This window comes from Coregonus lavaretus (assembly GCF_964263955.1).
Source record: "Coregonus lavaretus genome assembly, contig: HAP1_SCAFFOLD_4694, whole genome shotgun sequence".
In the NCBI taxonomy this organism is placed as follows: Eukaryota; Metazoa; Chordata; class Actinopteri; order Salmoniformes; family Salmonidae; genus Coregonus; species Coregonus lavaretus.
In genome coordinates, this window is record NW_028165708.1 from 4,369 (window position 1) to 15,014 (window position 10,646).

The following is a 10,646-nucleotide window of genomic DNA, read 5'->3' on the forward strand; positions in this document are numbered from 1 at the left end:
CACCCTATTCCCTATATAGTACACTACTTTAGACCAGAGCCCTATGACACCCTATTCCCTATATAGTGCACTACTTTAGACCAGAGCCCTATGACACCCTATTCCCTATATAGTGCACTACTTTAGACCAGAGCCCTATGACACCCTATTCCCTATATAGTGCACTACTTTAGACCAGAGCCCTATGACACCCTATTCCCTATATAGTGCACTACTTTAGACCAGAGCCCTATGACACCCTATTCCCTATATAGTGCACTACTTTAGACCAGAGCCCTATGACACCCTATTCCCTATATAGTGCACTACTTTAGACCAGAGCCCTATGACACCCTATTCCCTATATAGTGCACTACTTTAGACCAGAGCCCTATGACACCCTATTCCCTATATAGTGCACTACTTTAGACCAGAGCCCTATGACACCCTATTCCCTATATAGTGCACTACTTTAGACCAGAGCCCTATGACACCCTATTCCCTATATAGTGCACTACTTTAGACCAGAGCCCTATGACACCCTATTCCCTATATAGTGCACTACTTTAGACCAGAGCCCTATGACACCCTATTCCCTATATAGTACACTACTTTAGACCAGAGCCCTATGACACCCTATTCCCTATATAGTGCACTACTTTAGGCCAGAGCCCTATGACACCCTATTCCCTATATAGTGCACTACTTTAGACCAGAGCCCTATGACACCCTATTCCCTATATAGTGCACTACTTTAGACCAGAGCCCTATGACACCCTATTCCCTATATAGTACACTACTTTAGACCAGAGCCCTATGACACCCTATTCCCTATATAGTGCACTACTTTAGACCAGAGCCCTATGACACCCTATTCCCTATATAGTGCACTACTTTAGACCAGAGTCCTATGACACCCTATTCCCTATATAGTGCACTACTTTAGACCAGAGCCCTATGACACCCTATTCCCTATATAGTACACTACTTTAGACCAGAGCCCTATGACACCCTATTCCCTATATAGTACACTACTTTAGACCAGAGCCCTATGACACCCTATTCCCTATATAGTGCACTACTTTAGACCAGAGCCCTATGACACCCTATTCCCTATATAGTGCACTTCTTTAGACCAGAGCCCTATGACACCCTATTCCCTATATAGTGCACTACTTTAGACCAGAGCCCTATGACACCCTATTCCCTATATAGTGCACTACTTTAGACCAGAGCCCTATGACACCCTATTCCCTATATAGTACACTACTTTAGACCAGAGCCCTATGACACCCTATTCCCTATATAGTGCACTACTTTAGACCAGAGCCCTATGACACCCTATTCCCTATATAGTACACTACTTTAGACCAGAGCCCTGTGGGGAATAGGCTGCCATTTTGGACGCACCCTTAGACAGTCCGGTTCCAACCAGTTGTCAGTCCTTTCATATCCTTTAACCTTTATCTAATTTCTAGTGTAATAGAGAATTTGTAAGGCATTTTATATCAAATATAACTGTATGTTTCTGTGTGTCCCTACAGTGACATGGAGAAGCAGAAATCCTCCCTGCTGGACGCTCTGTGCAGGAAGGGCTGTGCCCTGGCTGACCTGGTGCTGCTACCGGCTACACCCCAGGACGGGGCTGGGGAGGCTGGGGAGGCTGGGGAGGCTGGGGGAGCTAGGGAGGCTGGGGAGGCTGGGGAGGCTGGGGAGGCTAGGGAGGCTGGGGAGGCTAGGGAGGCTGGGGAGGCTGGGGAGGCTAGGGAGGGGGGTGGAGACCGGGGAGACACTGGGGCTGGAGAGGGGGAGGTGACCAGCTCTGACGACGCCCAACAGGGCAGGGCCAAAGACTTGACCGACACCTTCTGGGAGCTGCAGAAGTGGGTGGAGCTAACTGACTCTAAGGTGAGGAGGCGTGGCTAGCTGTTTCCTTGTTTGGTTTCGGGTGGATGAAATGGCAACAGTAACCTTACATGTGAATCCATCAATCATCAATCTCTCTCCCCCCCCCAATGTTTGATGGTTTGATCCCCTCCCCCTCTAGGTGTTGACGTTCTCCTACAAACATGCACTAGTGAATAAGATGTACGGCAGAGCCCTGAAGTACGCCTCCAAGATCGCAGAAGACAAACCCAGTAAAGACAACTTGAAGAACTGCATCCAGGTCAGAAAGAGAGTCCAACTACCTGACAGATCTTCTATCTGTTAAGACTTAAACTAGCAGTTTTCTTATAGCATTTTTTACTGTGTCTGGTAGCACACTTGAACATAAGAGCCTTAAAGCTCAGAGACATTCGCATAGCAGCCTTTCTGGAGACGGTCTACTTCCTGTATTGTGACATCACGTCCTGTGTTTGTTTCAGCTAATGCGGTCCTTGGGATGGATGCACTGTGCCGCTTTCACAGAGAACTGGCTGCCCATCATGTATCCTGCCGACTACACTCCCTTCTAGACTCACGGTTACACACACACACACACACACACACACACACACACACACACACACACACACACACACACACACACACACACACACAGTCATGGATTGACCTCACAAACATAAACACACATCTGAAAACAGTCAGCGTTTTTTTTTACCAAGTCGGACTGAATGCCTCAACAATCTGCCCTCTCTCTCTCTCTCTCTCTCTCAACGTGAATGATTTCAACCCAGCCACGTTTCAGATCTTTCTTGTGAAACCCTCCACTTGTTGCTCAGTTGTAGATAGAAATGTGATGTACAGAACGGCTTGGATTGTTTGTTTCTGGAATGTTTTTGATCTTTTTTTTACGTTACATTTCTTTAATTTTTTCAACGTTGTGACTGTTTCACCCTCCTGAATGAACCCCGGCTGTAGAAATGTATATTCATGCATCATAATACACATTATAAAGAGGCAATATTACTTCTCATGTTATTGTTCTCCCTGATGTATTTTAAATGTACGGATGTCTTTTTAGAGTAAACCTGTTTTTGGTTTGGAAGCTGATCATTTGACTTGAGATGGGGCGGCAGGCAGGTAGCTTTAGTGGTTAAGAGCGTTGTGCCCTAGTAACCGAAAGGTCGCTGGTTCTAATCCCCCCCGAGCCGACTAGGTGAAAAATCTGCCGACGTGCCCTTGAGCAAGGCACTTAACCCTAATTGCTCCTGTAAGTCGCTCTGGATAAGAGCGTCTGCTAAAATGACTAATATGTAAATGTACTCTGTAGGATACATCTACCAACTGAGTTACAGAGGACGGATGTCTTTTAGAGTAAACCTGTTTTGTTTTGCTGATGTCAAATTCAACCCCCTTTTGTTGTTGTTGTTGTTGTTGTTGTTGTTGTTGTTGTTGTTGTTGTTTTTGTCCATTATCCCTGTGCGTCTTTTTTGGAATCCCTGGAAAGAGCCTCCATCATTGTCAGGATTACAGTGATCCTGTCCTAGGTTTGTTTGACCTCTTTCACTCCTCCTCCTCCCTCCCTCCCTCCCTTCCTCCCTCCCTCCCTCCCTCCCTCCCTCCCTCCCTCCCTCCCTCCCTCCCTCCCTCCCTCCCTCCCTCCCTCCCTCCCTCCCTCCCTCTCTTCCCCCCCCCCTCCCTCCCTCCCTCCCTCCCTCCCTCCCTCCCTCTCTCCCTCCCTCTCTCTCTCTCTCTCTCCCTCCCTCCCTCCCTCCCTCCCTCCCTCCCTCCCTCCCTCCCTCCCCTCTCCCTCCTTTCCTTCTCTGTACTGTAAATAAAGGGTTTTAGGGGTTTTAGTTTCGGTCTGAAGTTCAGGGTTCAGCGATCTCATTCTGTCTTCTCCTTGCCAATGACAGTGTCCTAATGGCCTTAACTTTTATCAACCACAGGACCGTCCGCACCTCCCCAACACTGACTCCAGATCTGTCAGAACAACCTCTAATATCGCTCTGGTTGCCTCCCAAACAGCACCCTGTTCCCCATATAGTGCACTTCTTTTTTTACTAGAGCCCTATGGGGGGGGGGGGTTGAAAGTAGTGCACTATATAGGGAACAGGCTGGTATTTGGGAGGCAACCTATCCGTTCTCTCTGCTGGTGTCAAAATAATATTGATGGATGTCTTGTATTTATATTACAACTAAAACCTTTAGTCCATCAATGACAATATTTTACGGAATGTATTAAGATGTTAAGGAAATGTACCTTAGTATTATTTTATAACCGTATTCTTCCTCGGCGACATATGGAAAAGTTCCAACACGCTGTTTTGTTATCACACAGTAACTGTCATGGAATTATGTCACAACTGAATAAAAAAAGATTTGGAAGAATTAATTGTATGAGTGTGTTTATGTAGTTATCAGATCCACCAATCGAATGCTTAGGACTTCCTATATCCATAACACATTATTATTTGACCGTAGAAACTGGAACAAGACAGCAAAGTGCAACACATTATAATATCAATCCAAACTTTCCAAGTACATGTTTTAAAGAAAAGGAAAAATATGAAGTATTACATCGTGGAACCCACTTTAGTTTCTGTGTTGTATGTGGGACATACTTTGGGAGACGGACCGTTGCTAGACAATAGTCCGACGCGATTGAGAGGGGAGAAACAAGGACTCCTGAAACTTCAAGCAAGCAAGCAATGTTACTAACTAGTTGGTTGAAGCAGTTTAAAGTGTAACTAGTGAATTGTGAATATATGAACAGTTAGTGCAGGATGTGATGTAAAAATCTTACCAGCATGAAATAGTTCCCAATCGTTCTGGTCGTGTTCTGATAGTGACGTCGCGTTGTAAAATTTGACGGGTTACCTCTTTCTGCCTGTCGGCTGCAATCCTTACGCTGAGCGACTGCTATCGTTACGCTGAGAGACTATCGTTACGCTGAGAGACTGCTATCGTTACGCTGAGAGACTATCCTTACGCTGAGCGACTGCTATCGTTACGCTGAGAGACTGCTATCGTTACGCTGAGAGACTATCGTTACGCTGAGAGACTGCTATCGTTACGCTGAGAGACTATCGTTACGCTGAGAGACTGCTATCGTTACGCTGAGAGACTATCGTTACGCTGAGAGACTGCTATCGTTACGCTGAGAGACTGCTATCGTTACGCTGAGAGACTATCGTTACGCTGAGAGACTGCTATCGTTACGCTGAGAGACTGCTATCGTTACGCTGAGAGACTGCTATCGTTATGCTGAGAGACTGCTATCGTTATGCTGAGACTATCGTTACGTAGAGAGACTGCTATCGTTATGCTGAGAGACTGCTATCGTTATGCTGAGAGACTGCTATCGTTATGCTGAGAGACTGCTATCGTTATGCTGAGAGACTGCTATCGTTACGCTGAGAGACTGCTATCGTTACGCTGAGAGACTGCGATCATTACGCTGAGAGACTATCGTTACGCTGAGAGACTGCTATCGTTACGCAGAGAGACTGCTATCCTTACGCTGAGAGACTGCTATCGTTACGCAGAGATACTGCTATCGTTACGCAGAGAGACTGCTATCGTTATGCAGAGAGACTGCTATCGTTACGCAATGAGACTGCTATCGTTACGCAGAGAGACTGCTATCGTTACGCAGAGAGACTGCTATCGTTACGCTGAGAGACTGCTATTGTTACGCTGAGAGACTGCTATCGTTACGCTGAGAGACTGCTATCGTTACGCTGAGAGACTGCTATCGTTACGCTGAGTTGACTGCTATACTATGCTGAGAGACTGCTATCATTATGCTGAGAGACTGTAAAAGATGAATTGCTAAAGTAAGCTAGTAGTGATTAGGGACTGTTTCCCATTTTAAATTGAGGAGGATGAATTTGGTTGTCTGTTTTCTAAAGGAACTGTATCTAGCCAACTGGGACAGCCAACAGCCCACATTGTGAAAGTTTCTCTGTGCGCCTTTATGGCTATGTGGGAAGCTAATCAACTTCAAGATCGCCGTCTTGATTTAGCTCTGCATTAAATAAGCAGCCTATTTTGCATTTAAACCAAATATAATCTCAGCGACTGTTCAAACAATAAACCAAACAACATTGTTGCCTTCATTAGAATCCCCCCAAAAATGTCTTTTGATTAGAAGTGATAATATTATTCTAGGCTATTTTAAAATGTAAAAACAGATAGCCATGTGCTTTTTTGTTGTTGCTTTGACTAAAATGGACATTCTATTTTTAGCTGGTATGGGAATACATTGAATCAACATTTCAAATCAGGGTAAGGTTGTAGGTTACACTGGCAAGTAGAACAATATTTGCCAGGGCATATTATTTAATTCTAAATCAGATTATTTCATCTGGAGATGTGTGAAGCTAAAAGGATAGCTAGCTTGCAGTGTTCAACCAACGATATATTTATAACGGTCTGTGGTTTAGCCAACTTGAAGATGTGTGAAGCTAAAAGGATAGCTAGCTTGCAGTGTTTAGCCAACTTGCTAGCAAGGGAAGACGAGAGCCTCTTTATTTGCTTTCACCACAAATGAGAAGACAACAAGAACCTCTGTCGCCCCCTTGTGAATGTTGCTATTTGGGAGTCTGGACCGGCGAGGTATTAAGCTTACCATATGCTTCCCAGTTGAAACAGTTTGTGTATATACTATGACTACATTATGTGACGTTTTGGTTCGTTTTGGTGTTCTGCAGGGGGGTTTTCGGCTGTTCGAACACACATATTTTCTTGAGGCTTGTCGAAGTTCGGTAGCTGAAGTCGCCACCCATTCATTGGTTATTGTTCAATGAACTGTTTGTTATCATTAAACGACAGACGACTAGTTTTCATGCAAATATTTATTATTTATCCTAGTTAAGGGATATTTATTCTTTATCCTAGTTAAGGGATATTTATTCTTTATCCTAGTTAAGGGATATTTATTCTTTATCCTAGTTAAGGGATATTTAATTGTATAGTCCAAAATACTGTGTGGGTATATTCTTTAGGGGTATATTCCTACTAGGTGGAGGCACTGCGCTATTTTATTTATGGTCATGTCCACACCTCACACTCATTTCCACATGCTGCCTACTGACAGACCACATAGTCTAATACTGCCGGACACCTAGATACTAGGTCCAACACTGATTGGGACTCAGGTCCCTCAGAAGAGAGGGTTACAACAATATCAATTCAAAGTACATGAATCAACTAAGTAAACAATAAACCATTACATTATAGTAAGTAGTAAAGTACAAATCAAACATCGGCATGGCAACCCTCAGCAGTGCATCAATATCCATTATTATTAAACAAGATGGCTGCCTTCAGTCATTTCGCAGAGGAAGAACAGACAGGGGAGTCTTGGTTGCATTTGGCGTAGTCGGCAGGGCGGCGACAGTTCCTGTGTCTTCCCTAACCACTACCTTTTACACATGGCCTTGAAGATCTTGACCTCTCCCATCTCAGCCAGTAGTGTGATGTTAAAGGTGTTTTGGAAGTCCTCAGTGAAGCTCAAGTCTGTCTTGTAGTACAAACCTTTCTATCCAGTCATATCCAGGGAACATGGGCTGGTATCATGCTATCCTGCTGGGGATCTCCCCGGCTCCTCTGCACAGGAATGGAACAATCCACTCAGTCAATCTATAATGGGGATGGATCATACCATTGCTATTTCCTGGGGGTGTACTGACAATGGTAGACCTGTGTTCTTGAACGATTGAGTTTGAGTATCTAGGCATTCATCTAGGCATTAGACTACCCAGTCTCTGTTTCCATCCATGACCCAATCTCTGTTTCCATCCATTACCCAGTCTCTGTTTCCAACCATTACCCAGTCTCTGTTTCCATCCATTACCCAGTCTCTGTTTCCATCCATTACCCAGTCTCTGTTTCCATCCATTACCCAGTCTCTGTTTCCATCCATGACCCAGTCTCTGTTTCCATCCATTACCCAGTCTCTGTTTCCATCCATGACCCAGTCTCTGTTTCCATCCATTACCCAGTATATGTTTCCATCCATGACCCAGTCTCTGTTTCCATCCATGACCCAGTCTCTGTTTCCATCCATTACCCAGTCTCTGTTTCCATCCATTACCCAGTCTCTGTTTCCATCCATTACCCAGTCTCTGTTTCCATCCATTACCCAGTTTCCATCCATTACCCAGTCTCTGTTTCCATCCATTACCCAGTCTCTGTTTCCATCCATTACCCAGTCTCTGTTTCCATCCATTACCCAGTCTCTGTTTCCATCCATTACCAAGTATATGTTTCCATCCATTACCCAGTCTCTGTTTCCATCCATTACCCAGTATATGTTTCCATCCATTACCCAGTCTCTGTTTCCATCCATGACCCAGTCTCTGTTTCCATCCATTACCCAGTCTCTGTTTCCATCCATTACCCAGTCTCTGTTTCCATCCATTACCCAGTCTCTGTTTCCATCCATTACCCAGTCTCTGTTTCCATCCATTACCCAGTCTCTGTTTCCATCCATTACCCAGTTTCCATCCATTACCCAGTATATGTTTCCATCCATTACCCAGTCTCTGTTTTTTATTTATTTTTTTATTTCACCTTTATTTAACCAGGTAAGCCAGTTGAGAACAGGTTCTCATTTACAACTGCGACCTGGCCAAGATAAAGCAAAGTAGTGCAATAAAAACAACACAGAGTTACATATGGGGTAAAAAAAACAAAGTCAGAAATACAACAGAAAATATATATACAGTGTGTGCAAATGTAGCAAGTTATGGAGGTAAGGCAATAAATAGGCTATAGTGCAGAATAATTACAATAGTATTAACACTGGAATGCTAGATGTGCAAGAGATGATGTGCAAATAGAGATACTGGGGTGCAAAAGAGCAAAATAAATAACAATATAGGGATGAGGTAGTTGGGTGGGCTAATTTCAGATGGGCTGTGTACAGGTGCAGTGATCGGTAAGGTGCTCTGACAACTGATGCTTAAAGTTATTGAGGGAGATAAGAGTCTCCAGCTTCAGAGATTTTTGCAATTCGTTCCAGTCATTGGCAGCAGAGAACTGGAAGGAATGGCGGCCAAAGGAGGTGTTGGCTTTGGGAATGACCAGTGAGATATACCTGCTGGAGTGCAGACTACGGGTGGGTGCTGCTATGGTGACCAATGAGCTAAGATAAGGCGGGGATTTGCCTAGCAGTGATTTATAGATGGCCTGGAGCCAGTGGGTTTGACGACGAACATGTAGTGAGGACCAGCCAACAAGAGCGTACAGGTCACAGTGGTGGGTAGTGTATGGGGCTTTGGAGACAAAACGGATGGCACTGTGATAGACTACATCCAATTTGCTGAGTAGAGTGTTGGAGGCTATTTTGTAAATGACATCGCCGAAGTCAAGGATCGGTAGGATAGTCAGTTTTACGAGGGCAAGTTTGGCAGCATGAGTGAAGGAGGCTTTGTTGCGAAATAGGAAGCCGATTCTAGATTTAACTTTGGATTGGAGATTCTTTATGTGAGTCTGGAAGTTGAGTTTACAGTCTAACCAGACACCTAGATATTTGTAGTTGTCCACATACTCTAGGTCAGACCCGTCGAGAGTGGTGATTCTAGTCGGGTGGGCGGGTGCTAGCAGCGTTCGATTGAAAAGCATGCATTTAGTTTTACTAGTGTTTAAGAGCAGTTGAAGGCTACTGAAGGATTGTTGTATGGCATTGAAGCTTGTTTGGAGGTTTGTTAACACAGTGTCCAATGAAGGGCCAGATGTATACAAAATGGTGTCGTCTGCGTAGAGGTGGATCTGAGAGTCACCAGCAGCAAGAGCGACATCATTGATATACACGGAGAAAAGTGTCGGCCCAAGAATTGAACCCTGTGGCACCCCCATAGAGACTGCCATAGGTCCAGACAACAGGCCCTCCGATTTGACACACTGAACTCTATCTGAGAAGTAGTTGGTGAACCAGGCGAGGCAGTCATTTGAGAAACCAAGGCTATTTAGTCTGCCAATAAGAATGCGGTGGTTGACAGAGTTGAAAGCCTTGGCCAGGTCGATGAAGACGGCTGCACAGTACTGTCTATTATCAATCGTGGTTATAATATCGTTTAGGACCTTGAGCGTGGCTGAAGTGCACCCGTGACCAGCTCGGAAACCGGATTGCATAGCGGAGAAGGTACGGTGGTATTCGAAATGGTCGGTGATCTGTTTGTTAACTTGGCTTTCGAATACTTTCGAAAGGCAGGGCAGGATGGATATAGGTCTGTAGCAGTTTGGATCTAGAGTGTCACCCCCTTTGAAGAGGGGGATGACCGCGGCAGCTTTCCAATCTCTGGGGATCTCAGACGTTATGAAAGAGAGGTTGAACAGACTAGTAATAGGGGTTGCGACAATTTCGGCGGCTAGTTTTAGAAAGAAAGGGTCCAGATTGTCTAGCCCAGCTGATTTGTAGGGGTCCAGATTTTGCAGCGCTTTCAAAACATCAGCTGTCTGAATTTGTGTGAAGGAGAAGCGGGGGGGGCATGGGCAAGTTGCAGCAGAGGGTGCAGAGTTGGTGGCCGGGTTAGTGGTAGCCAGATGGAAAGCATGGCCAGCTGTAGCAAAATGCTTGTTGAAATTCTCGATTATTGTAGATTTATCGGTGGTGATAGTGTTTCCTAGCCTCAGTGCAGTGGGCAGCTGGGAGGAAGTGCTCTTATTCTCCATGGACTTTACAGTGTCCCAAAACTTTTTGAAGTTAGTGCTACAGGATGCAAATTTCTGTTTGAAAAAGTTAGCCTTTGCTTTCCTGACTGCTTGTGTATATT

General features: G+C 44.9%; 1 long non-coding RNA gene across 1 annotated transcript; it reads left to right on the top strand.

The window, feature by feature from the left end:
• Window positions 1–1,767: 1,767 nt before the first annotated feature.
• Window positions 1,768–4,249, top strand: LOC311115563. The gene is made up of 4 exons (XR_014611284.1): window positions 1,768–1,887; window positions 2,027–2,146; window positions 2,346–3,410; window positions 3,813–4,249. It is a non-coding gene; the product is annotated as an uncharacterized lncRNA (long non-coding RNA).
• Window positions 4,250–10,646: the final 6,397 nt, after the last annotated feature.